Genomic DNA, 27,109 nt, shown 5'->3' with positions numbered 1-27,109 from the left:
TATAGTGGAAAAAGAAATATCGTCAAATTAAAATTACTAAGAAGCATTCTGCGAAACTTCTTTCCGATCTGTGCATTCAACTAGCAGAGTTGAACCTTAGTTTTGATTGAGCAGTTCTGAAACACTCTTTCTGTAGAAACTGCAAGGGGACATTTGGAGCGCTAATGGGCCTAGAGTTGAAAAAGGTATATCTTCAAATAAAAACTACACAAAAGCATTCTACGAAAATTCTTTCTTATCTGTGCATTCAACTAAAAGAGTTGAACCTTACTTTTGATTGAGAAGTTCTGAAACTCTCTTTCTGTAGAAACTGTAAGTGGACATTCGCAGCGCTAAGGGGCCTATAGTGGAAAAAAAAATATCTTCAAATAAAAACTAAACAGAAGCATTCTGCGAGACTACATTCTGATCTGTGCATTCAATTTGCAGAGTTGAACCTTAGTTTTGATTGAGGAGTTCTGAAACACAGTTTCTGTAGAAAATGCAAGCGGACATTCGGAGCGCTAATGGGCCGATAGTGGACAAACGAATATCTTCAAATAAAAACTACACAGAAGCATTCTGTGAAACTTCTTTCTGATCTGTGCATTCAACCAGCAAAGTTGAATCTTACTTTTGATTGAGCAGTTCTGAAACACTCTTTCTGTAGAAACTGCAAGTGGACATTCGGAGTGCTATGGGGCCTATAGAGGAAAAAGGAATATCTTCAAATAAAAAGTACACAGAAGCATTCTGCGAGACTCCTTTCTGATCTGTGCATTCAACTAACAGAGTTGAGCCTTACTTTTGATTGAGCAGTTCTTAAACACTCTTTCTGTAGAAACTGCAAATGGACATTGGTAGCGCTAAGGGGCCTTTAGTGGAAAAAGGAATATCTTCAAACAAAAACTACACAGAAGCATTCTGCGAGACTACTTTCTGATCTGTGCATTCAACTAGCAGAGTTGAACCTTACTTTTGATTGAGCAGCTCTGAAACTCTCTTTCTGTAGAAACTGCAAGTGGACATTCGGAGGGCTAAGGGGCCTATAGTGCAAAAAGCAACATATTCAAATAAGGCTACACAGAAGCATTCTGCGAAACTTCTTTCCGATCTGTGCATTCAACTAACCGAAGTGAAACTTACTTTTGATTGAGAATTTCTGAAACTCTCTTTCTGTAGAAACTGCAAGTGGACATTTGCAGCACTAAGGGGCCTATAGTGGAAAAAGAAATATCTTCAAATAAAAACTACACAGAAGAATTCTGCGAGACATTTCTCTGATCTCTGCATTCAACTAGCAGAGTTGAATCTTACCCTTGATTGAGGAGTTCTGAAACACACTTTCTGCAGAAACTGCAAGCGGACATTTGGAGAGCTAAGAGGCCGATCGTGGAAAAAGGAATATCTTCAAATAAAAACTACACAAAGGCATTCTGCGAAACATCTTTCTAATCTGTGCATTCAACTAGCAGAGTTGAATCTTACTTTTGATTGAGCAGTTCTGAAACACTGTTTCTGTAGAAACTGCAAGAGGAAATTCGGAGTGCTAAGGGGCCTGTAGTGGAAAAAGGAAAATCTTCAAATAAAAACTACACAGAAGCATTCTGCAATACGCCTTTCTCATCTGTGCATTCAACTAACGGAATTGAACCTTACTTTTGATTGAGCAGTTCTGAAACACTCCTTCTGTAGAAACTGCAAGCGAACATTCGGAGCACTAACGGGCCTATACTGGAAAAAGGAATATCTTCAAATAAAAACTACACTGAAGCATTCTGCGAAACATCTTTCAGACATGTGCATTCAACTAGCAGAGTTGAACCTTATTTTTGATTGAGTAGTTCTGAAACACTCTTTCTGTAGAAACTGCAAGTGGACATTTGCATCGCTAAGGGGTCTATAGTGGAAAAAGGAATATCTTCAAATAAAAAATACACAGAAGTATTTTGTGAAACATTTTTCTGCTAAGTGCGTTCAACTAGCAGATTTGAAACATACTTTTGATTGAGGAGTTCTGAAACACTCTTTCTGTAGAAACTGCAAGTGGACATTCGGAGCGCTAAGGGACCTATAGTGCAAAAAGGAATATCTCCAAATAAAAACTACACAAAAGCATTGTGCAAAACTTCTTTCTGATCTGTGCATTCAACCAGCAGTGTTGAACCTTACTATTGATTGAGCAGATCTGAAACACTCTTTCTGTAGAAACTGCATGTGGACATATGGAGCGCTAAGAGGCCTATAGTGGAAAAAGGAATATCTTCAAATAAAAACTACACAGAAGCATTCTGCGAAACGTCTTTCTGATCTGTGTATTCCACTAACAGAGTTCAACATTACTTTTGATTGAGAAGTTCTGAAACTCTCTTTCTGTAGAAACTGCATGGGGACATTCAGAGAGCCAAGAGGCCTATAGTGGAAAAAGAAACAACTTCTAATATATACTACACAGAAACTTTCTGCGAAACTGCTTTCTGATCTGTGCATTCAACTAGCAGAGTAGAACCTTACTTTTGATTGAGGAATTTTTGAACACTCTTTCTGTAGAAACTGCCTGCGGACATTCGGAGTGCTAAGGGGGCTATAGTGGAAAAAGGAATATCTTCAAATGAAAACTACAGAGAAGCATTCTGTGAAACCTCTTTCTGATCTGTGAATTCAACTAACACAATTGAAACTTCCTTTTGATTGAGAAGTTCTGAAACTCTCTTTCTGTAGAAACTGCAAGCGGACATTCGGAGTGCTAAGGGGCCTGTAGTGGAAAAAGGAATATCTTCAAATAAAAAATACAGAGAAACATTCTGTGAAACCACTTTCTCCTCTCTGCATTCAACTAACAGAGTTGAACATTACTTTTAATTCAGAAGTTCTGAAACTCTCTCTCTGTAGAAACTGCAAGCGGACATTCGGAGTGCTAAGTGTCCTATAGTGGAAAAAGGAATATCTTCAAAGAAAAACTACACAGAAGCATTCTGTGAAACTTCTTTCTGATCTGTGCATTCAACTAACAGAGTTGAACCTTACTTTTCATTGAGCAGTTCTGAAACTCTCTTTCTGTAGAAACTGCAAGTGGACATTCGGAGCGCTAACGGGCCTATAGTGTAAAAAGGAATGTCTTAAATTAAAACTACACAGAAGCATTCTGCGAAACTTCTTACTTATCTGTGCATTCAACTAGCAGAGTTGAACCTTACTTTTGATTGAGCAGTTCTCAAACTCTCTTTCTGTAGAAATTGCAAGCGAAAATTTTGAGCAAACACGGCCTATAGTGGAAAAAGGAATATCTTCAAATAAAAACTACACAGAAGCATTCTGTGAAACTTCTTTCTGATCTGTGCATTCAACTAACAGAGTTGGTCCTTACTTTTGATTGAGAAGTTCTGAAACTCTTTTTCTGTTAAAACTGCATGCGGACATTCAGAGCACTAAAGGGCCTATAGTGGAAAAAGGAATATCTTCAAATAAAAACTACACAGAAGCATTCTGTGAAACTTCTTTCTGATCTGTGCATTCAACTAACAGAGTTGAACCTTACTTTTGATTGAGAACTTCTGGAACTATATTTCTGTAGAAACTGCAAGTGGACATTCGGGGCGCTAAGGGGACTCTAGAGAAAAAAGAATGTCTTCAAATAAAAACTACCAGAAGCATTCTGCTGAACTTTTTTCTGTTCTGTGCATTTAAATATCAGAGTTGAACCTTACTTTTGATTCATAAGTTCTGAAACTCCCTCTCTGTAGAAACTGCAAGCGGACATTCCGAGCGCTAAGGGCCTAAAGTGGAAAAAGGAATATCTTCAAATAAAAACTACACAGAAGCATTCTGTGAAACTTCTTTCTGATTTGTGCATTCAACTAACAGCTTTGAACCTTACTTTTGATTGAGATTTTCTGAAACTCTCTTTCTGTACAAACTGCAAGTGGACATTTGGAGAGCTATGAGGCCTATAGTGGAAAAAGGAATATCTTCATATAAAAACTACACAAAAGCATTCTGTGAAACTCCTTTCTGATCTGTGCTTTCCACTAACAGAGTTTAATCTTACTCTTCATTGAGAAGTTCTGAAACTCTCTCTCGTAGAAACTGTAAGTGGACTTTCGGAGCGCTAAGTGGCCTATAGTGGAAAAATTAATATCTTCAAATAAAAACTACACAAAAGCATTCTGCGAAACTTCTTTCTGATGTAGGCATTGAACAAACAGTGTTGAACCTTACTTTTGATTGAGAAGTTCTGAAACTCTCTTTCTGTAGAAACTGCAAGTGAACATTCGGAGCGCTAAGAGGCCTATAGTGGAAAAAGGAATATCTTCAAATAAAAACTACACAGAAGCATTCTGTGAAACTTATTTCTGATCTGTGCATTCAACTAACAGAGTTGAAACTTACTTTTGATTGAGCAGTTCCGAAAGTCTCTTTCTGAAGAAAATGCAAGTGGACATTCGGAGCACTAAGGGGCCTATAGTGGAAAAAGGAATATCTTCAAATAAAAACTACACAGAAGCATTCTACGAAACATCTTTCTGACCTGTGCATTCTACTGACAGTTTTGATCTTTACTTTTGATTGAGAAGTTCTGAAACTCTCTTTCTGTAGAAACTGCATGGGGACATTCAGAGAGCCCAGAGACCTATAGTGCAAAAAGGAATAATTTCTAATAAAAACTACAGAGAAACTTTCTGTGAAACTGCTTTCTGATCTGTGCATTCTACTAGCAGAGTAGAACCTTTCTTTTGATTGAGGAGTTTTGAAACACAATTTCTATAGAAACTACCTACGGACATTCAGAGTGCTAAGGGGCCCATAGTGGAAAAAGGAATATCTCCAAATAAAAACTACACAGAAACATTCTGTGAAACCTCCTTCTGATCTGTGCATTCAACTAACACACTTGAACCTTACTTTTGATTGAGAAGTTCTGAAACTCTCTTTCTGTAGAAACTGCAAGTGGACATTCGGAGCGCTAAGGGGCCTATAGTGGAAAAAGGAATATCTTCAGATAGAAACTACAGAGAAGCATTCTGTGAAACCACTTTCTCATCTGTGCATTCAACTAACAGAGTTGAACGTTACTTTTGATTCAGAAGTTCTGAAACTCTCTCTCTGTAGAAACTGCAAGTGGACATTCGGAGCGCTAAGGGGCCTATAGTGGAAAAAGGAATGTCTTCAAATTAAAACAACACAGAAGCATTCTGCAAAACTTCTTCCTTATCTGTGCATTCAACCAGCAGAGTTGAACCCTACTTTTGATTGAGCAGTTGTGAAACTCTCTTTCTGTAGAAAGTGCAAGCGGAAATTTGGAGCTCTACGTGGCCTATAGTGGAAAAAGGAATATCTTCAAATAAAAACTACACAGAAGCATTCTGTGAAACTTCTTTCTGATCTGTGCATTCAACTAACAGAGTTGATCCTTACTTTTGATTCAGAAGTTCTGAAACTCTGTTTCTGTAAAAACTGCAAGCGGTCATTCGGAGCACTAAGGGGCCTATAGTGGAAAACGGAATATCTTCAAATAAAAACTACAAAGAAGCATTCTGCGAAACTTCATTCTGATCTGTGCATTCAACTAACAGAGTTGAACCTTACTTTTGATTGAGAAGTTCTGAAACTCTCTTTCTGTAGAAACTGCAAGTGGACATTCGGAGCGCTAAGAGGCCTTAGTGGAAAAACGAATATCTTCAAATAAAAACTACACAGAAGCATTCTGTGAAACTTATTTCTGATCTGTGCATTCAACTAACAGAGTTGAAACTTACTTTTGACTGAGCAGTTCTGATAGTCTCTTTCTGAAGAAACTGCAAGTCGACATTCGGAGCGTTAAGGTTCCTACAGTGGAAAAAGGAATATCTTCAAATATAAACTACACAGAAGCTTTCTGAGAAACTTCTTTCTGATCTGCGCATTCAACTAGCAGCATTGAACCTTACTTGTGATTGAGTAATTTTGAAAAACTCTTTCTGTTGAAACTGCAAGCGTACATTCAGAGTGCTAAGGGTCATATAGTGGAAAAAGGAATAGCTTCATATAAAAACTGCACAGAAGAATTCTGTGAAACTTCTTTCTGATCTGTGCATTCAACCAGCAGTGTTGAACCTTACTTTTGATTGAGCAGTTCTGAAACACTCTTTCTGTAGAAACTGCAAATGGACATTCGTAGCGCTAAGGGGCCTTTAGTGGAAAAAGGAATATCTTCAAATAAAAAACACAGAAGCATTCTGCGAGACTCCTTTCTGATCTGTGCATTCAACTAGCAGAGTTGAACCTTACTTTTGATTGAGCAGTTCTGAAACACTCTTTCTGTCGAAACTGCAAGCAGATATTCAGAGCGCTAAGGGGCCTATAGTGGAAAAAGGAATATCTTCAAATAAAAAGTACACAGAAACATTCTCCAAAACTTCTTTCTGATTAGTGCATTCAACTAACAGAGTTGAATCTTCCTTTTGATGGAGAAATTCTGAAACTCTCTTTCTGTATAAACTGCAAGCAGATATTCCGAGCGCTATGGGGCCCACAGTAGAAAAAGGAATATCATCAAATAAAAACTACACAGAAGCATTCTGTGAGACTACATTCTGATCTGTGCTTTCAACTAGCAGAGTTGAAGCTTACTTTTGATTGAGGAGTTTTGAAACACTCTTTCTGTAGAAACTGCAAGCAGACCTTCGGAGCACAAAGGGGTCTATAGTGGGAAAAGGAATATCTTCAAATAAAAACGACACAGAAGCATTCTGTGAAACTTCTTTCTGATCTGTGCATTCAACTAACAGTGTTGAAGGATACTTTTGATTGAGAAGTTCTGAAACTCTCTTTCGGTGGAAAATGCAAGTGGACATTCGGAGCGCTAAGGGACCTATAGTGGAAAAAGGAATATCTTCAAATAAAAACTGCACAGAAGCATTCTGCGAGACTTCTTTCTGATCTGTGCATTCAACTAACAGAGTTGAACCTTACTTTTGATTGAGGAGTTATGAAACAAACGTTCTGTAGAAACTGCCAGCGGACATTCGGAGGGCTAAGGGGCCTATAGAGGAAAAAGAAATATATTCAAATAAAGCTTCACAGAAGCATTCTGCGAAACTTCTTTCTGATCTGTGCATTCAACTAAAAGAGGTGAAACTTACTTTTGATTGAGAAGTTCTGAAACTCTCTTTCTGTAGAAACTGCAAGTGGACATTCGCTGCGCTAAGGGGCCTATAGTGGAAAAAGAAATATCTTCAAATAAAACTACACAGAAGAATTCTGCGAGACATCTTTCTGATCTGTGCATTCAACTAGCAGAGTTGAATCTTACCCTTGATTGAGGAGTTCTGAAACACACTTTCTGCAGAAACTGCAAGCTGATATTTGGAGAGCTAAGAGGCCGATCGTGGAAAAAGGAATATCTTCAAATAAAAACTACACAAAGGCATTCTGCGAAACATCTTTCTAATCTGTGCATTCAACTAGCAGAGTTGAATCTTACTTTTGATTGAGCAGTTCTGAAACACTGTTTCTGTAGAAACTGCAAGCGGAAATTCAGAGTGCTAAGGGGCCTGTAGTGGAAAAAGGAATGTCTTCAAATAAAAACTACACAGAAGCATTCTGCGAAACTCCTTTCTCATCTGTGCATTCAACTAACGGAATTGAACCTTACTTTTGATTGAGCAGTTCTGAAACACTCCTTCTGTAGAAAGTGCAAGCGAACATTCGGAGCACTAACAGGCCTATAGTGGAAAAAGGAATATCTTCAAATAAAAACTACACTGAAGCATTCTGTGAAATATCTTTCAGATATGTGCATTCAACTAGCAGAGTTGAACCTTATTTTTGATTGAGTAGTTCTGAAACACTCTTTCTGTAGAAACTGCAAGTGGACATTTGCATCGCTAAGGGGTCTATAGTGGAAAAAGGAATATCTTCAAATAAAAAATACACAGAAAAATTTTGCGAAACATTTTTCTGCTCAGTGCGTTCAACTAGCAGATTTGAAACATACTTTTGATTGAGGAGTTCTGAAACACTCTTTCTGTAGAAATTGCAGGTGGACATTCGGAGCGCTAAGGGGCCTATAGTGCAAAAAGGAATATCTCCAAATAAAAACTACACAAAAGCATTGTGCAAAACTTCTTTCTGATCTGTGCATTCAACCAGCAGTGTTGAACCTTACTATTGATTGAGCAGATCTGAAACACTCTTTCTGTAGAAACTGCATGCGGACATATGGAGGGCTAAGAGGCCTATAGTGGAAAAAGGAGTATCTTCAAATAAAAACTACACAGAAGCATTCTGCGAAACGTCTTTCTGATCTGTGTATTCCACTAACAGAGTTCAACATTACTTTTGATTGAGAAGTTCTGAAACTCTCTTTCTGTAGAAACTGCATGGGGACATTCAGAGAGCCAAGAGGCCTATAGTGGAAAACGAAACAACTTCTAATTAAAACTACACAGAAACTTTCTGTGAAACTGCTTTCTGATCTGTGCATTCAACTAGCAGAGTAGAACCTTACTTTTGATTGAGGAATTTTTGAACACTCTTTCTGTAGAAACTGCCTACGGACATTCGGAGTGCTAAGGGGGCTATAGTGGAAAAAGGAATATATTCAAATAAAAACTGCAGAGAAGCACTCTGTGAAACCTCTTTCTGATCTGTGAATTCAACTAACACACTTGAACCTTACTTTTGATTGAGAGGTTCTGAAACTCTCTTTCTGTAGAAACTGCAAGCGGACATTCGGAGTGCTAAGGGGCCTGTAGTGGTAAAAGGAATATCTTCAAATAAAAAATACAAAGAAGCATTCTGTGAAACCACTTTCTCATCCCTGCATTCAACTAACAGTGTTGAACCTTACTTTTAATTCAGAAGTTCTGAAACTCTCTCTCTGTAGAAACTGCAAGCGGACATTCGGAGTGCTAAGTGTCCTATAGTGGAAAAAGGAATATCTTCAAAGAAAAACTACACAGAAGCATTCTGTGAAACTTCTTTCTGATCTGTGCATTCAACTAACAGAGTTGATCCTTACTTTTGATTGAGAAGTTCTGAAACTCTCTTTCTGTAAAAACTGCATGCGGACATTCGGAGCACTAAAGGGCCTATAGTGGAAAAAGGAATAACTTCAAATAAAAACTACACAGAAGCATTCTGTGAAACTTCTTTCTGATCTGCGCATTCAACTAACAGAGTTGAACCTTACTTTTGATTGAGAACTTCTGGAACTATATTTCTCTAGAAACTGCAAGTGGAAATTCGTAGCGCTAAGGGGCCTCTAGAGAAAAACGAATGTCTTCAAATAAAAACTACCAGAAGCATTCTGCGAAACTTCTTTCTGATGTGTGCATTCAACAAACAGAGTTGAACCTTACTTTTGATTGAGAAGTTCTGAAACTCTCTTTCTGTAGAAACTGCAAGTGGACATTCCGAGCGCTAAGAGGCCTATAGTGGAAAAACGAATATCTTCAAATAAAAACTACACAGAAGCATTCTGTGAAACTTATTTCTGATCTGTGCATTCAACTAACCGAGTTGAAACTTACTTTTGATTGAGCAGTTCTGATAGTCTCTTTCTGAAGAAGCTGCAAGTCGACATTCGGAGCGTTAATGTTCCTATAGTGGAAAAAGGAATATCTTCATATATAAACTACACAGAAGCTTTCTGAGAAACTTCTTTCTCATCTGCGCATTCAACTATCAGCATTGAACCTTACTTTTGATTGAGAAGTTTTGAAAAACTCTTTCTGTTGAAACTGTAACCGTACATCCAGAGCGCTAAGGGTCATATAGTGGAAAAAGAAATAGCTTCATATAAAAACTACACAGAAGCATTCTGCGAAACTTCTTTCTGATCTGTGCATTAAACCAGCAGTGTTGAACTTTACTTTTGATTGAGCAGTTCTGAAACACTCTTTCTGTAGAAACTGCAAATGGACATTTGTAGCGCTAAGGGGCCTATAGTGGAAAAAGGAATATCTTCAAATAAAAACTACACAGAAGCATTCTACGAAACGTCTTTCTGATCTGCGCATTCTACTAACAGTGTTGAACTTTACTTTTGATTGAGAAGTTCTGAAACTCTCTTTCTGTAGAAACTGCATGGGGACATTCAGAGAGCCAAGAGGCCTATAGTGGAAAATGAAATAACTTCTAATAAAAACTACACAGAAACTTTCTGTGAAACTGCTTTCAGATCTGTGCATTCAACTAGCCGAGTAGAACCTTACTTTTGATTGAGGAGTTTTGAAACACACTTTCTGTTGAAATTGCCTGTGGACATTCGGAGCGCTAAGGGGCCTATAGTGGAAAAAGGATATCTCCAAATAAAAACTACACAGAAGCATTCTCTGAAATCTCTTTCTGATCTGCGCATTCAACTAACACACTTGAACCTTACTTTTGATTGAGAAGTTCTGAAACTCTCTTTCTGTAGAAACTGCAAGCGGACATTGGGAGCACTAAGGCGCCTATAGTGCACAAAGGAATATCTTCAAATAAAAACTACAGATAAGCATTCTGTGAAACCACTTTCTCATCGGTCCATTCAACTAAAAGTGTTGAACCTTACTTTTGATTCAGAAGTTCTGAAACTCTCTCTGTGTAGAAACTGCAAGCGGATATTCGGAGTGCTAATGGGCTTATATTGGAAAAAGGAATGTGTTCAAATAAAAACTACACAGAAGCATTGTACGAAACTTCTTTCTGAACTGTGCATTCAACTAACAGAGTTGAACCTTACTTTTGATTGAGCAGTTGTGAAACTCTCTTTCTGTAGAAACTGCAAGTGGACATTCGGAGCGATAAGGGGCCTATAGTGGAAAAAGGAATGTCTTCAAATTAAAACTACACGGAAGCATTCTGTGAAACTTCTTCCTTATCTGTGCATTCAACTAGCAGAGTTGAACCTTAATTTTGATTGAGCAGTTTTGAAACTCTCTTCCTGTAGAAACTGCAAGCGGAAATTTGGAGCTCTATGCTTCGTATAGTGGAAAAAGGAATATCTTCAAATAAAAACCACACAGAAGCATTCTGTGAAACTTCTTTCTGATCTGGCATTCATCTAACAGAGTTGAACCTTACTTTTGATTGAGAAGTTCTGAAACCCTCTTTCTGAAGAAACTGCAAGTGGACATTTGGAGCGCTATGAGGCCTATAGTGGAAAAAGGAATATCTTCAAATAAAAACTACACAGAAGCATTCTGTGAAACTCCTTTCTGATCTGTGCTTTCAACTAACAGAATTGGACCTTACTCTTGATTGAGAAGTTCTGAAACTCTCTCTCGTAGAAACTGTAAGCGGACATTCGGAGCACTAAGAGGCCTATAGTGGAAAAAGGAATATCTTCAAATAAAAACTACATAAAAGCATTCTGCGAAACTTCTTTCTGATGTGTGCATTCAACAAACAGAGTTGAACCTTACTTTTGATTGAGAAGTTCTGAAACTCTCTTTCTGTAGAAACTGCAAGTGGACATTCAGAGCACAAAGGGGCCTATATTGGAAAAAGGAATATCTTCAAATAAAAACTACACAGAACCATTCTGTGAAACCTCTTTCTGATCTGTGCATACAACTAGCAGAGTTGAAACTTACTTTTGATTGAGCAGTTCTGAAACACTCTTTCTGTAGGAACTGCCAGAGGAGATTCTGACCATGTAGAAGCCTATAGTGGAAAAAGGAATATCTTCAAATAAAAACCACACAGAAGCATTCTGTGAAACTTCTTTCTCATCTGTGCAATCAACTAGCAGAGTTGAACCTTAGATTTGAATGAGTAGTTTTGAAACCCTCTCTCTGTTGAAACTGCAAGCAGACATTCGGAGCGCTAAGGGTAGTATAGTGGAAAGAAGGAATACCTTCATATAAAAACTACACAGAAGTTTTCTGCGAAACTTCTTTCTGATCTGTGCATTCAAGTAACAGAGTTGAACCTTACTTTTGATTGAGAAGTTCTGAAACTCTCTTTCTGTAGAAACTGCAAGTGGACATTCGGAGCGCTATGAGGCCTATAGTGGAAAAAGGAATAACTTCAAATAAAACCTACACAGAAGCATTCTGTGAAACTTCTTTCTCATCTGTGCAATCAACTAGCAGAGTTGAACCTTACTTTTGATTGAGTAGTTTTGAAACACTCTTTCTGTTGAAACAGCAAGCAGATATTCGGAGTGCTAAGGGTAGTATAGTGGAAATAAGGAATACCTTCAAATAAAATCTACACAGAAGCCTCCTGTGAAACTTCATTCAGATCTGTGCATTCAACTAACAGAGTTGAACCTTGCTTTTGATTGAGAAGTTCTTAAAATCTCTTTCTGTAGAAACTGCAGGCGGACATTCAGAGCGATAAGGGGCCTAGAGTGGACAAAGGGATATTTTCAAATAAAAACTACACAGAAGCACTCTGCGAAACTTCTTTCTGATCTGTACATTCAACTATCAGAGTTGAAGCTTAATTTTGATACAGCAGTTCTGAAACACTCTTTCTATTTAAAATGCAAGTGGACATTCGGAGCGCTAAGGGGCCTACAGTGGAAAAGGAAATATCTTCAAATAAAAACTACAGAGAAGCGTTCTGTGAAACACCTTTCTGATCTCTGCATTCAACTAGCAGAGTTGAAGCTTACTTTTGATTGAGCAGTTCTGAAACTCTCTTTCTGTAGCAACTGCAAGCGGACATTCGGAGCGCTAAGGGTCCTATAGTGGAAAAAGGAATATCTTCAAATAAAAACTACACAGAAGCATTCTGAGAAACTTCTTTCTGATCTGTGCATTCAACTAGCAGAGTTGAACCTTACTTTTTATTGAGCAGTTCTGAAATACTCTTTCTGTAGAAACTGCAGGTGGATATTCAGAGCGCTATGGGACCTATATTGGAAAAACGGATATCTTCAAATAAAAACTTCACAGAAGCATTCTGTGAAACTTCTTTCTCATCTGTGCAATCAACTAGCAGTGTTGAACCTTATTTTTGATTGAGTACTTTTGAAACACTCTTTCTGTAGAAACTGCATGCGGACATTCAGAGCGCTAAAGGGGATATAGTGGAAAAAGGAATATCTTCAAATAAAAACTACACAGAAGCATTCTGCGAAACCTCTTTCTGAACTGTGCATTCAACTAACAGAGTTGAACCTTACCTTTGATTGAGAAGTTCTGAAACTCTCTTTCTGTGGAAAATGCATGTGGACAATCAGAGCGCTAAGGGGCCTATAGTGGAAAAAGTATTATCATCAAATAAAAACTACACAGAAGTATTCTGCGAAACTACTTTCTGATCTGTGCATTCAAATAGCAGAGTTGAACCTTACTTTAGAATGAGCAGTTCTGAAACTGTCATTCTGTAGACAGAGCAAGCGGACATTCGGAGCGCTACGGGGACTATAGTGGAAAAAGGAATATCTTCAAATAAGAACTACACAGAAGCATTCTGCGAAACTTCTTTCTCACCTGTGCATTCAACTACCAGAGTTAAACTTTATTTTTGACTGAGCAGTTCTGAGACTGTCTTTGTGTAGAAACTGCAAGTTGACATACGGAGCGCAAAGGGGCCTATAGTGGAAAAAGGAATATCTTCAAATAAAAACTACACAGAAGTATTCTGTGAAACTTCTTTCTGAACTGTGCATTCAACAAGCAGAGTTGAACCTTACATTTAATTGAGCAGTTCTGAAACACTCTGTAGAAACTGCAAGCGGACACTCGGAGCGCTACAGGGCTTATAGTGGTAAAAGAAATACCTTGAAATAAAAATTACTCAGAAGCATTCTGCAAAACATCTTTCTGATCTGTGCATTCAACTCACAGAGTTGAAACTTACTTTTGGATGAGCAATTCTGAAACACTCTTTCTGTAGAAATTGCAAGCGGACATTCTGAGCTCTAAGGGCCTATAGTGGAAAAAGGAATATCTTCAAATAAGAACTACACAGAAGCATTTTGCGAAACTTCTTTCTTATCTGTGCATTCAACTAACAGAGTTGAACCTTACTATTGATGGAGAAGTTCTGAAACTCTTTTTCTGTAGAAACTGCAAGCAGACTTTCGGAGCGCTAAGGGGCCTATAATGGTAAAAGCAGTATCTTCAAATAAAAACTACACAGAAGCATTCTGCGAAACTTTTTTCTGATCTGTGAATTCAACTAACAGAGTTGAACCTAACTTTTGATTGAGAGGTTCTGAAACTTTCTTTCTGTAGAAACTGCAAACGGACATTCGGAGTGCTAAGGGACTATAATGGAAAAAGGAATATCTTCAAATAAAAACTACACAGAAGAATTCTGTGAAACTTCTTTGTCATCTGTGCATTCAACTAACAGAATTGAACCTTACTTTTGATTGAGAAGTTCTGAAACTCTCTTTCTATAGAAACTGCAAGTGGACATTCAGAGCACTAAGAGGCCTATAGTGGAAAAAGGAATATCTTCAAATAAAAACTACACAGAAGCATTTTGCGAAACTTCCTTCTGATTTGTGCATTCAACTAACATAATTGAACTTTTCTTTTGATTGAGAATTTCTGAAACTCTCTTTTTGTAGAAAATGCAAGTGGACAATCTGAGCGCTAATGGGCCTATAGTGCAAAAAGGAATACCTTCACATAAAAACTATACAGAAGCATTCTTCGAAACTTCTTTCTGATCTGTGCATTCAACTAGCAGAGTTGAACCTTACATTTGATTGAGTAGTTTTGAAACACTCTTTCTGTAGGAACCGCAAGCTGACATTTGGAGCAATAAGAAGCCTATAGTGGAAAAAGGAATATCTTCAAATAAAAACCACACAGAAGCATTCTGTGAAACTCCTTTCTGATCTCTGCATTGAACTAGCAGAGTTGAAGCTTACTTTTGATTGAGCAGTTATGAAACAATCTTTCTGTAGAAACTGCAAGCGGACATTCTGAGCGCTAAGGGGCCAATAGTGGAAAAAGCAATATCTTCAAGCAAAAACTACACAGAAGCATACTGCGAAACTTTTTTCTGATCTGTGCATTCAACTAGCAGAGTTGAATCGTACTTTTGCTTGAGCAGTTCTGAAACACTCTTTCTCTAGAAACTGCAAGCGCACATTCGGGGCGCTAATTGGCCTATAGTGGAAAAAGAAATATCTTCAAATAAAAACTACACAGAAGCATTCTGCGAAATTTCTTACTCATCTGTGCAATCAACTAACAGATTTGAAACTTACTTTTGATTGAGTAGATTTGAAACACTCTTCCTGTAGAAACTGCAAAAGGAGATTCGGAGCGCTAAGGGGCCTATAGTGGAAAAAGGAATATCTACAAATCAAAACTACAAAGAAGCATTCTGAGAAACTTCTTTCTGATCTGTGCATTCAGCTAACAGAGTTGAACCTTGCTTTTGATTGAGCAGTTCTGAAACACTCTTTCTGTAGAAACTGCATGCGGACATTCGGAGTGCTAAGGGGCCAATAGTGGAAAAAGGAATATCTTCAAATGAAAACTACACAGAATCATGCTGTGAAACTCCTTTCTCATCTCCGCATTCAACTAGCAGAGTTGAAACTTACTTTTGATTGAGCACTTCTGAAACACTCTTTCTGTAGAAACTGCAAGCGGACATTCGGAGCGCTAAGGGGCCTATAGTGGAAAAAGGAATATCTTCAAATAAAAACTACACAGGAGCATTCTGCGAAACTTCTTTCTGATCTGTGCATTCAACTAGCAGAGTTGAACCTTACCTTTGATTGAGAAGTTCTGAAACTCTCTTTCTGTGGAAATTGCAGTTGGACAATCAGAGTGCTAAGGGGCCTATAGTGGAAAAAGGATTATCATCAAATAAAAACTACACAGAAGCATTCTGCAAAACTTCTTTCTGATCTGTGCATTCAAATAGCAGAGTTGAACCTTACTTTTGAATGAGCAGTTCTGAAACAGTCATTCTGTAGACACAGCAAGAGGATATTCGGAGCGCTACGGGGACTATAGTGGAAAAAGGAATATCTTCAAATAAAAACTATACAGAAGCATTCTGCGAAACTTCTTTCAGATCTGTGCATTCAACTAGCAGAGTTGAACTTTACTTTTGATTGAGCAGTTCTGAAACACTCTTTCTGTAGAAACTGCAAACGGACATTCGGAGCGCTAGGGAGCCTATAGTGGAAAAAGGAATATTTTCATATAAAAACTACACAGAAGCATTTTGCGAAACATCTTTCTGATCTGTGCATTCAACTAGCAGAGTTGAACCTTACTTTTCATTGAGCAGTTCTGAAACACTCTTTCTGTAGAAACTGCAAGCGGACATTCGGAGCGATAAGGGTCCTATAGTTCAAAAAGGAATATCTTCAAATAAAAACTACACAGAACCATTCTGTGAAACTTCTTCCTGATCTGTGCATTCAACCAGCAGAGTTGAACCTTACTTTTGATTCGGCAGTTCTGAAACACTCTTTCCGTAAAAACTGCAAGCGGACATTCGGAGAGCTAAGGGGCCTACAGTTGTAAAAGAAATATCTTCAAATCAAAACTACGCAGAAGCATTCAGCGAAACTTCTTTCTGATCTGTGGATTCAACCAGCAGAGTTGAACCTTACTTTTGATTGAGCAGCTCTGAAACACCTTTTCTGTGGAAACTGCAAGCGGAGATTCGGAGAGCTAATGGGCATTTATTTGAAAAAGGAATATCTTCAAATAAAAACTACACAGAAGCACTCTGTGAAACTTGTTTCTCAACTGTGCATTCAACTAGCAGAGTTGAACTTTACCTTTGATTGAATAGTTTTGAAACACTCTTTCTGTAGAAAATGCAAGCGGAGATTCGGAGCACTAAGGGGCCTATAGTTGAAAAAAGAATATCTTCAAATGAAAGCTACACAGGAGCATTCTGCGAAACTTCTTTCTGATCTGTGCACTCAACTAACAGATTTGAACCTTAGGTTTGATTGAGAAGTTCTGAAACTCTCTTTCTGTAGAAACTGCAAGAGGACATTCGGAGTGTTGAGTGGCCTATAATGGAAAAAGGGACATCTTCAAATAAAAACTACACAGAAGCATTCTGTGAAACTTCTTTCTGATCTCTACATTCAACTAGCAGAGTTAAACGTTACTTTTGATTGAGTAGATTTGAAACACTCTTTCTGTTGAAACTGCAGGCAGACATTCGGAGCACTAAGGGTACTATAGTGGAAAAAGGAATACCTTCAAATAAAAACTACACAGAAGCATTCTGCGAAATTTCTTTCTGATCTGTGCATTCAACAAACAGAGTTGAACCTTACATTTGATTGAGAAGTTTTGAAACTCTCTTTCTGTAGAAGATGAAAGTGGACATTCGGAGCGCTAAGGGTCCTATAGTGGAAAAACGACTATCTTCAAATAAAAACTACACTGAAGCATTCTTTGAAAGTATTTTCTGATCTGTGCATTCAACTAGCAGAGTTGAACCCTACTTTTGACTGAGAAGTTCTGAAACTCTCTCTCTGTAGAAACTGCAAGTGTACATTCGGAGCGCTAAGGGGCATATAGTGGAAAATTTAATTTCTTCAAATAAAAACTACACAGAAGCATTCTGCAAAACTTCCTTCTGATCTGTGCATTCAACTACCAGAAATGAACCTTATTTTTGACTGAGAAATTCTGAAACTCTCTTTGTGTAGAAACTGCAAATGGACATACAGAGCGCAAAGGGGCCTATAGTGGAAAAAGGAAAATCTTCAAATAAAAACTACACAGAAGAATTCTGCGAAACTTCTTTCTGATCTGAGCATTCAACTAGCAGGGTTGAACCTTACTTTTGATTGAGCAGTTCTGAAAAACTCTTTCTGTACAAACCGCAAGCGCACATTCAGAGAGCTAAGGAGCCTATAGTGGAAAAAGGAATATCTTCAAAAAAAACTACACAGAAGCATTCTGTGAAACTTCTTTCTCATCTGTGCATTCAACTAGCAGAGTTGAACCTTACTTTTGATTGAGCAGTTGTGATACACTGTTTCTGTAGAAAATGCAAGCGGACATTCGGAGCGCTAAGGGCCTATTATGGAAAAAGGAATATGTTCAAATTAAAACTACACAGAAGAATTCTGTGAAACTTCTTTCTGATCTGTGCATTCAACTAACAGAGTTGAACCTGACTTTTGATTGAGAAGTTCTGAAACTCTCTTTCTGTAGAAACTGCAAGTGGACATTCGGAGCGCTAAGAGGCCTATAGTGGAAAAAGGGATATCTTCAAATAAAAACTACACAGAAGCATTCTGTGAAACTGCTTTCTTATCTGTGCTTTCAAGTAACAAATTTCAACCTTACTCTTGATTGAGAAGTTCTGAAACTCTCTCTCTGTAGAAACTGCAAGTGGACATTCGGAGCGCTAAGTGGCCTATAGTGGAAATAGGAATATCTTCAAATAAAAACTACACAGAAGCATTTTGCGAAACTTCTTTCTGATGTGTGCATTCAACTAACAGAGTTGAACCTTTCTTTTGATCGAGAATTTCTGAAACTTTCTGTAAAATCTGCAAGCGGACATTCAGAACGCTAAGGGACCTACAGTGGAAAAACTAATATCTTCAAATAAAAACTGCATGGAAGCATTCTGTGAAACTTATTTCTGATCTGTGCATTCAACTCACAGGTTTAAAGCTGACTTTTGATTGAGCAGTTCTGAAAGTCTCTTTCTGCAGAAACTGCAAGTTGACATTCGGAGCGCTAAGGGGCCTATGGTGGAAAAAGAAATACCTTCAAATAAAAACCACACAGAAGCATTCTGCGAAACTCCTTTCTGATCTCTGCATTCAACTAGCAGAGTTCAACTTTACTTTTGATTGAGCAGATCTGAAACACTCTTTCTGTAGAAACTGCAAGCGGACATTCGGAGCGCTAAGGGGCCTATAGTGGAAAAAGGAATATCTCCAAATAAAAACTACAGAGAAAAATTCTGCAAAACTCCTTTCTGATCTGTGCATTCAACTAGCAGAGTTGAACCTTACTTTTTATTGAGCAGTTCTGAAACAATCGTCCTGTAGAAACTGCAAGCAGACGTTCAGAGTGCTAAGGGGACTGTATTGGAAAAATGAATACCTTCAAATAAAAACTACACAGAAGCATTATGCGAAACTTCTTTCTCATCTATGCAATGGACTAGCAGACTTGAACTTTACCTTTGATTGAGTAGTTTTGAAACATTCTTTCTGCTGAAACTGCAAGTGGACTTTCGGAGCGCTAAGAGTAGTATAGTGGAAAAAGGAATATTGTCAAATAAAAACTACTGAGAAGCATTCTGCGAAACTTCTTTCTGATCTGTGCAGTCAAGTAACAGAGTTGAACCTTACTTTTGATTGAGAAGGTCTGAAACCCTCTTTCTGTGGAAAATGCACCTGAAGAAACGGAGAGCTAAGGGGCCTATAGTGGAAAAAGGGATATCTTCATATAAAAACTACACAGAAGCATTCTGTGAAACTCCTTTCTGATCTCTGCATTCAACTAGCAGAGTTCAACTTTACTTTTGATTGAGCAGATCTGAAACACTCTTTCTGTAGAAACTGCAAGCGGACATTCGGAGCGCTAAGGGGCCTATAGTGGAAAAAGGAATAACTTCAAATAAAAACTACAGAGAAAATTCTGCAAAACTCCTTTCTGATCTGTGCATTCAACTAGCAGAGTTGAACCTTACTTATTATTGAGCAGTTCTGAAACAATCGTCCTGTAGAAACTGCAAGCAGACGTTCAGAGTGCTAAGGGGACTGTATTGGAACAATGAATACCTTCAAATAAAAACCACACAGAAGCATTCTGTGAAACTTCTTTCTGATCTGTGCATTCAACTAACAGAGTTGAACTTTCCTTTTGATTGAGAAGTTCTGAAACTCTCTCTCTGTAGAAACTGCAAGCCGACATTCGGAGCGCTAAGGGGCCTATAGTGGAAAATGGAATATCTTCAAATAAAAACTACACAGAAGCATTCTGTGAAACTTCTTTCTGATCTGTGCATTCAACTAGCACAGTTAAACCTTACTTTTTATTGAGCAGTTCTAAAACTCTCTTTCTGTAGAAACTGCAAGCGGACATTCGAAGCGCTAAGGAGCATATAGTGGAAAAGGAAATATCTTCAACTAAAAACTACACAGAAGCAGTCTGCGAGACTACTTTCTGGTCTGTGCATTCAACTCACAGAGTTGAACCTTACTTTTGATAGAGCAGTTCTGATACACTCTTTCTGTAGAAACTGCAAGCAGACACTCGGAGCGCTAATGGGACTATGGTGGAAAAAGGAATATCTTCAAATAAAAACTACACAGAAGCATTCTGCAGAACTTGTTTCTCATCTGTGCAATCAACTAACAGAGTTGAACTTTACTTTTGATTGAGTAGTTTTTGAACACTCTTTCTGTTGAAACTGCAAGCAGACACTCGGAGCGCTAAGGGTACTACAGTGGAAAAAGGAATATCTTCAAATAAAAACTACTCAGAAGCATTCTGCGAAAATTGTTTCTGATGTGCGCATTCAACTAGCAGAGTTGAACCTTACTTTTGATTGAGGAGCTCTGATACACTCTTCCTGTAGAAACTGCAAAAGGAGATTCGGAGCGCTCAGGGGCCTATAGTGGAAAAAGTAATATCTTCAAATAAAAACTACACAGAAACATTCGGTGAAATGTCTTTCTGATATGTTCATTCCACTAACAGAGTTGAACCTTACTTTTAATTGAGAAGTTCTGCAACACTATTTCTGTAGAAACTGCAAGAGAACATTCAGAGCGCTAAGGGGCCTATAGTGGAAAAAGGAATATCTTCAAATGAAAACTACACAGAAGCATTCTGTGAAACTTCTTTCTGATCTGTGCATTCAACTAACAGAGTTAAAATTTACTTTTGATAGAGCAGTACCGAAACACTCTTTCTGCAGAAACTGCAAGCCGACATTCGGAGCGCTATTGGGCCTATAGAGGAAAAAGGAATATCTTCAAATAAAAACTACACAGAAGTATTCTTTGAAACTTCTTTCTGATCTGTGCATTCTACTAACAGAGTTGAACCTTACTTTTGATTGAGGAGTTCTGAAACACTCTTTCTGTGGAAACTGCAGGCGGACAATCAGAGCGCTAAGGGGCCAATAGTGGAGAAGGGAATATCTTCAAATTAAAACTACACAGAAGCATTCTGTGAAACTTCTTTATGATCTGTGCCTTCAACTAACAGAGTTGAACCTTTCTTTTGATTGAGGAGTTCTGAAACACTCTTTCTGTATAAACTATAAGGGGACATTCGGAGCGCTAAGGGCCTATAGTGGAAAAATGAATACCTTCATATAAAATCTACACAGAAGCATTCTGCAAAACTTCTTTCTGATCTGTGCATTCAACTAACAGAGTTGAACCTTACTTTTGATTGAGGAGTTCTGCAACACTATTTCTGTAGAAACTGCAAGAGGACATTCGGAGCGCTAATGGGCCTATAGTGGAAAAAGGAATATTTTCAAATGAAATCTACACAGAAACATTCTGCGAAACTTCTTTCTGATCTGTACATTCAAATGACAGTGTTGTACCTTACTGTTGATTGAGCAGTTCTGAAACTCTATTTCTGTAGAAACTGCAAGTGGACAATCGGAGCGCTAAGGGGCCTGTGGTGGAAAAAGTAATATCCTCAAATATAACTACACAGAAGCATTCTGTGAAATTTCTTTCTGATCTCGGCATTCAGCTAACAGAGTTGAAATTTACTTTTGATTGAGCAATTTTGAAACACTCTTTCTGTTGAATCTGCATCAGGAAATTCGGAGCGCTAAGGGGCCTATAGTGGAAAAAGGTATACCTTAAAATAAAAACTACACAGAAGCATTCTGTGAAACCTCTTTCTGATCTGTGCATTCAAGTAACAGAGTGGAACCTTACTTTTGATTGAGCAGTTCTGAAAAACTCTTTCTGTGGAATCTGCCAGCAGACAGTGAGAGCAATAAGGGGCCTATAGTGGAAATAGGAATATCTTCAAATAAAAACTACACAGCAGCATTCTGTGAAACTTGTTTGTGATCTGTGCATTCAACTAAAAAAGTTGAACCTTCCTTTTCATTGAGCAGGTCTGAAACACTCTTTCTGTAGAAACTGCAAGTGGACATTCGGAACGCTTAGGGGCCTATAGTGGAAAAAGTTATCTTCAAATTATAACTACACAGAAGCATTCTCTGAAACATCTTTCTGATCTGTGCATTAAACTAACAGAGTTGAACCTTACTTTTGATTGAGGAGTTCTGAAACACTCTTTCTGTAGAAACTGCTTGTGTACATTCGTAGCGCTAAGGGGTCTATAGTGGAAAATGGAATATCTTCAAATGAAAACTACACAGAAACATTCTGTGAAACTTCTTTCTGATCTTTGCATTCAACTAACAGAGTTGAACCAAACTTTTGATTGAGGACTTCTGAAACACACTTTCTGTAGAAACTGCAGTCGGACATTTGGAGCGCTAAGGGGCCTATTTTGGAAAAAGGAATATCTAAAAATAAAAACTACACAAAAGCATTCAGTGAAACTACTTTCTGATCTGTGCATTCAACTAACAGTGTTGAACCTTTCATTTGATTGAACAGGTCTGAAACACTGTTTCTGTAGAAACTGCAAGGGACATTCAGAGCAATAAGCGGCCTTTAGTGGAAAAAGGAATATCTTCAAATAAAAACTACACAGAAGCATTCTGAGAAACTTTTTTCTGATCTATGCATTCAAGTTACAGAGTAGAAACTTATTTTTGATGGAACAGGTCTGAAAACCTCTTTCTGTAGTAACTGCAAGCAGATAATCAGAGCGATAAGGGGCCTATAGTGGACAAAGGGATATCTTCAAATAAAAACTACACAGAAGCATTCTGTGAAACTTCTTTCTGATCTGTGCATTCAACTAACAGAGTTGAACCTTACTTTTCATTGAGCAGTTCTGAAAGAATCTTTCTGTAGAAACTGCAAGTGGACATTCGGAGCGCAAAGTGGCCTATAGTGGAAAAAGGAATATCTTCATATAAAAACTACACAGAGGCACTCTCCACAACTACTTTCTGATCTCTGCATTCAACTAACAGAGTTGAACCTTGCTTTTGATTGAGCAGTTCTGAAACAATCTTTCTGTAGAAACTGCATGTGGACATTCAGAGTGTTAAGGGGCCCATAGTGGAAAAAGGAATATCTTAAAATAAAAACTACACAGAAGCATTCTGTGAAACTTCTTTCTGATCTGTGCATTCAACTAACAGAGTGGAACCTTTCTTTTGATTGAGGAGTTCTGAAACTGTATTTCTATAGAAACTGCAACTGGACAATCGGATCGCTAAGGGGCCTGTGGTGGAAAAAGTAATATCTTCAAATAAGAACTACACAGATGCATTCTGTGAAATTTCTGTCTGATCTCGGCATTCAACTAACAGAGTTGAAATTTACTTTTGATTGAGCAATTCTGAAACACTCTTTCTGTAGAATCTGCAAATGGAAATTCGGAGCGCTAGGGGGACTATACTGGAAAAATGTATACCTTCAAATAAAAACTACACAGAAGCATTCTGTGAAACTTCTTTCTGATCTGTGCATTCAACTATCAGGGTTGAATGTTAATTTTGATTCAGCAGTTCTGAAAAACTCTTTATGTAGAAACTGCAAGCAGACATTCCGAGCGCTAAGGGGCCTATAGCGGGAAAGGGAATATTTTCAAATAAAAACTACAAAGAAGCATTCGGTGAAACTTCTTTCTGATCTGTGCTTTCAACTAACAGTGTTGAACCTTACTTTTGATTGAGGAGTTCTGAAACACTCTTTCTGTAGGAACTGCAAGCGGACTGTCGGATCGCTTACGGGCCTGTAGTGGAAAGCGGAATATCTTCAAATGAAAACTACACAGAAGCATTCTGTGAAACTTCGTTCTGATCAGTGCATTCAACTCACAGAGTTAAAACTTACTTTTGATTGAGCAGTTCAGAAACACTCCTTCTGCAGAAACTGCGAACGGACACTCGGAGCGCTATGGGGCCTACAGAGGAAAAAGGAATATTTTCAAATAAAAACCAATCAGAGGCATTCTGTGAAACTCCTTTCTTATCTGTGCAATCAACTAACAGAGTTGAACCTTACATTTGATTGAAGAGTTCTGAAACGCTCTTTCTGTGGAAACTGCAAATGGATATTCGGAGCACTAAGGGGCCTATAGTGGAATATGGAATATCTTCAAATGAAAATTACACAGAAGCATTCTGTGAAAGTTCTTTCTGTTGTCTGCATTCCACTAACAGAGTTGAACCTTTCTTTGGATTGAGGAGTTCTGAAACACTCTTTCTGTAGAAACTTCAAGCGGACATTCGGAGCGCTAAGGAGCCTATACTGGAAAAATGAATATCTTCAAATACAAACTACTCTGAAGAATTCTGTGAAACTTCTTTCTGATCTGTGCATTCAACTAGCAGAGTTGAACGTTACTTTTGATTGAGGAGTTCTGAAGCACTATTTCTGTAGAAACTGCAGGTGGACATTCCGAGCGCTCAGGGGCCTATAGTGGGAAAAGGAATATTTTCAAATAAAAACTACACAGAAGCATTCTGTGAAACTTCTTTCTGATCTCTGCATTGAAGTAACAGAGTTGAACTTTACTTTTGATTGAGGAGTTCTGAAACACTATTTCTGTAGAAACTCCAAGCAGACATTCAGAGCGCTAAGGGCCTTATAGTGGAAAAAGGAATATCTTCAAATAAAAACTACACAGAATCATGCTATGAAACTTCTTTCTGATCTGTGCATTCAACTAACAGAGTTGAACATGACTTTTGATTGAGCAGGTCTGAAACACTCTTTATGTAGAAACTGCAAGTAGACATTTGGAGCGCTAAGGAGCCTACAGTGGAAAAAGGAATATCTTCAAATAAAAACTACACAGAAGCATTCTGTGAAAATAATTTCTGATACGTACATTCAACTAAGAGAGTTGAACCTAACTTTTGACAGAGTAGCTCTGAAACACTTTTTCTTTAGAAACTGCAAGCGTACATTTGGAGCGCAACGGGGACTACAGTGGAAAAAGGAATATCTTCATATATAAACTACACAGAAGCATTCTGTGAAACTTCTTTCAGATCTGTGCATTCAACAAACAGAGTTGAAACTTACTTCTGATTGAGAAGGTCTGAAAGACTCTTTCTGTAGAAACTGCAAGAGTACATTCAGAGCGCTAAGGGGCCTACAGTGGAAAAAGGAATATCTTCAAATAAAAACTACACAGAAGCATTCTGTGAAACTTCTTTCTGATCTGTGCATTCATCTAAGAGAGTTCATCCTGACTTTTGATTGAGGATTTCTGAAACACTCTTTCTGTAGAAACTGCAAGTGGACATTCAGAGCGCTAAGTGGCCTATAGTGGATAAGGGAATATCTTCAAATAAAAACTACACAGAAGCATTCTGTGAAACTACTTTCTGATCTCTGCGTTCAACTAACAGAGTTGAACCTGACTTTTGATTGAGGAGTTCTGAAACACTCTTTCTGTAGAAACTGCAAGCGGACATTCAGAGCGCGAGGGGGTCTATAGTGGAAAAAGGAATATCATCATATAAAAACTACACAGAAGCATTCTGTGAAACATCTTTCTGATCTGTGCATTCAACTAACAGGGTTGAACCTTACTTTTGATTGAGCAGTTCTGAGAAACTGTTTCTGTAGCTACTGCAAGGGGATATTCGGAGCGCTAAGGGGCCTTTAGTGGAAAAAGGAATATCTTCAAATAAAAGCTACACAGAAGCTTTCTGTGAAACTTCTTTCTGATCTGTGCATTCAACTAACAGATTTGAACCTTCCTTTTGATTGAGGAGTTCTTAAATACTCTTTCAGTAGAAACTGGAAGCGGAAATTCGGAGCGCTAAGGGGCCTATAGTGGAAAAAGGAATATCTTCAAATTAAAACTACACAGAATCATTATGTGAAACTTCCTCCTGATCTGTGCATTCAGCTAACAGGGTTGAGCCATACTTTTGATTGAGGAGTTCTGAAACACTCTATCTGTAGAAACTGCAAGCGGACATTCGGTGGGCTAAGGAGCCTATACTGGAAAAAGTAATATCTTCAAATAAAAACTACACAAAAGCATTCTGGGCAACTTCTTTCTGACCTGTGCATTCAACTAACAGAGTTGAAGCTTACTTTTGATTGTGCAAATTTGAAACACTATTTCCGTAGAAAATGCAAGAGGACATTTGGAGCAATAAAGGGCCTAGAGTGGAAAAAGAAATATCTTCAAATAGACACTACATAGAAGCATTCTGTGAAACTTCTTTCTTATCTGTGAATTCAACTAACGGAGTTGAATCTTCCTTTTGATTGAGCAGCTCCAAAACACTCTTTCTGTAGAAACTGCAAGCGGACATTCGGAGCGCTAATGTGCCTATTGTGGAAAAAGGAATATCTTCAAATAAAAACTTCACAGAAGCATTCTGTGAAACTTCTTTCTGATCTGTGCGTTCAACTAACAGAGTTGAACCTTACTTTTGATTGAGCAGTTCTGAAAAACAATTTCTGTAGAAACTGCAATTGGACATTCGGTACGCAAAGGGGCCAATAGTGGAAAAAGGGATATCTTCAAATAAAAACTACACAGAAGCATTCTGTGAATCTCTTTTCTCATCTGTGCATTCAACTAACAGAGTTAAAACTTACTATTGATTGAGCAGGTCTGAAACACTCTTTCTGCAGAAACTGCAAGCCAACATTCAGAACGCTACAGGCCCTATAGTGGGAAAAGGAATATCTTCACATAAAAACTACACAGAAGCATTCTGTGAAACTTATTTCCGTTCTGTGCATGCAACTAACAGAGTTGAACCTTACTTTTGATTGAGCAGGTCTGAAACTCTCTTTCTGTAGAAACTGCAAGCGCACATTCGGAGAGCTAAGGGGCCTCTAGTTGAAAAAGGAATATCTTCAAATAAAAACTACACAGAACAGTCTGTGAAACTACTTTCTGATCTGTGCATTCAACTAACAGACTTGAAACTTACTTTTGATTGAGCAGGTCTGAAACACACTTTCTGTAGAAACGCCAAGCGGACATTCAGAGCGCTAAAGGCCTACAGTGGAAAAAGGAATATCTTCAAATAAAAACTACACAGCAGCATTCTGTGAAACTTCTTTCTGATCTGTGCATTCGACTAACAGAGTTGAACCTTACTTTTGATTCAGGAGTTCTGAAGCACT

The sequence above is a fragment of the Symphalangus syndactylus genome, chromosome 22, assembly GCF_028878055.3.
Source record: "Symphalangus syndactylus isolate Jambi chromosome 22, NHGRI_mSymSyn1-v2.1_pri, whole genome shotgun sequence".
NCBI classification, from domain to species: Eukaryota; Metazoa; Chordata; class Mammalia; order Primates; family Hylobatidae; genus Symphalangus; species Symphalangus syndactylus.
The sequence above is the reverse complement of the archived record's forward strand: the minus strand, read 5'-3'. Positions refer to the sequence as shown.